Source organism: Lampetra planeri, unplaced genomic scaffold, assembly GCF_965212315.1.
Source record: "Lampetra planeri unplaced genomic scaffold, kcLamPlan1.2.h2 scaffold_1440, whole genome shotgun sequence".
Taxonomy (NCBI): Eukaryota; Metazoa; Chordata; class Hyperoartia; order Petromyzontiformes; family Petromyzontidae; genus Lampetra; species Lampetra planeri.
The window spans coordinates 27,501-29,323 of NW_027614163.1; positions in this window are offsets into that span (position 1 = coordinate 27,501).

The following is a 1,823-nucleotide window of genomic DNA, read 5'->3' on the forward strand; positions in this document are numbered from 1 at the left end:
GCTGCAAATATGACAGAGTATCTAGGAGGGTGTCGCTTCCAGAAGGCCCACCCGCCATCAGCAACAAAAAGCTGGCTAACCCTAACCCTAACCCTAACCCTAATCCCAACCCTAACCCTAACCCTAACCCTAGGTGTCCAGGCGGGGGTCCCTTCCAGGAGGCCCCCCGGCCTTGGATCACCAGCCGGGTCGATAAGTCAAAAGTAGTCCCTCTATTTGATGGAAGTCAGAGGAAAAAAGCTGGAAATATGACAAGGTGTTCCGGAGGGAGTCCCTTCAAGAACGCCCCGCTAACCCTAACCCTAATCCCAACCCTAACCCTAACCCTAACCCTAAGTGTCCAGGCGGGTGTCCATTCCAGAAGGCCCACCCGCCTTGGATCACATTCCGGTTAAGAAACATGAAAAAAGTCCCTCTATTGAATGGAAGTCAGCACAAAAAAGCTGAAAATATGACAAAGTGTCAAGGAGGGTGTCGCTTCCAGAAGGCCCGCCCGCCTTGGATCGACACCCGGCTAAGAAACATGAAAAAAGTCCCTCTATTTGATGGAAGTCAGAGGGAAAAAAAGCTGGAATTTTTCTAAGTGTCAAAGTCGGGATTTTTTCTAAGTGTCAACTTTTGGAGTACCAACCCTTCCAAAACAAAGTCGGGATTTTTTCTAAGTGTCAACTTTTGGAGTACCAACCCTTCCAAAACAAAGTCGGGATTTTTTCTAAGTGTCAACTTTTGGAGTACCAACACTTCCAAAACAAAGTCGGGATTTTTTCTAAGTGTCAACTTTTCGCGTACCAACCCTTCCAAAATAAAGTCGGGATTTTTTCTAAGTGTCAACTTTTAAAAGTCGGGATTTTTTCTAAGTGTCAACTTTTAAAAGTCGGGATTTTTTCTAAGTGTCCACTTTTGCTGTACCATGCCCTCCAGGGTCATAGAAGCCCCAGAGTGAGACCTAAACAACCGGGCCGAGTGATGTCATTTGGGGCCCTATTTTGAGTCATTTTGTGGGATTTCGGTGACGCCGAGGAGCGAAGCAGGTGTTCCGGGAGGGGGGTGCCTGTCCCTTTAAGAAGGCCGGCTTGCCGTGGATCTACACCCGGGTAGGGAATTCAAAACAGGTCCCTCTATTTGCTGGAAGTCAGCACAAAATATAGCTGTACATTTGCCCAAGGCTCTAAAGAGGGAAAGGCAACTTTAAGCCTAAAAAGGAAAGCGGGGATTTGGAGCCCTCCGGTGGACTTCCGCCGCCGCTGCACCCTTAGCTGGAAGTCAGTGCCAAAAAAAAAAAAAGAAGCTGCGAATAGTGTCCATGTGCCTGTCCTTTTAGGAAAGCCGGCTTGCCGTGGATCTCCACCCGGGTGGGGAATTCCAAATAGGTCCCTCTATTTGATGGAAGTCAGCAACAAAAAGCTGGAATTTTTCTAAGTGTCAAGGAGGGTGTCGCTTCCAGAAGGCCCACCCGCCTTGGATCGACACCCGGTTAAGAAACATGAAAAAAGTCCCTCTATGTGATGGTAGTCAGCAACAAAAAGCTGGATTTTTTCTAAGTGTGAAGGAGGGTGTCGCTTCCAGAAGGCCCACCTGCCTTGGATCGACACCCGGTTAAGAAACATGGAAAAAGTCCCTCTATTTAATGGAAGTCAGCACAAAAAAGCTGAAAATATGACAGAGTGTCAAGGAGGGTGTCGCTTCCAGAAGGCCCACCCGCCTTGGATCGACACCCGGTTAAGAAAAATGAAAAAAAGTCCCTCTATTTAATGGAAGTCAGCAACAAAAAGCTGGATTTTTTCTAAGTGTCAAGGAGGGTGTCGCTTCCAGAAGGCCCACCC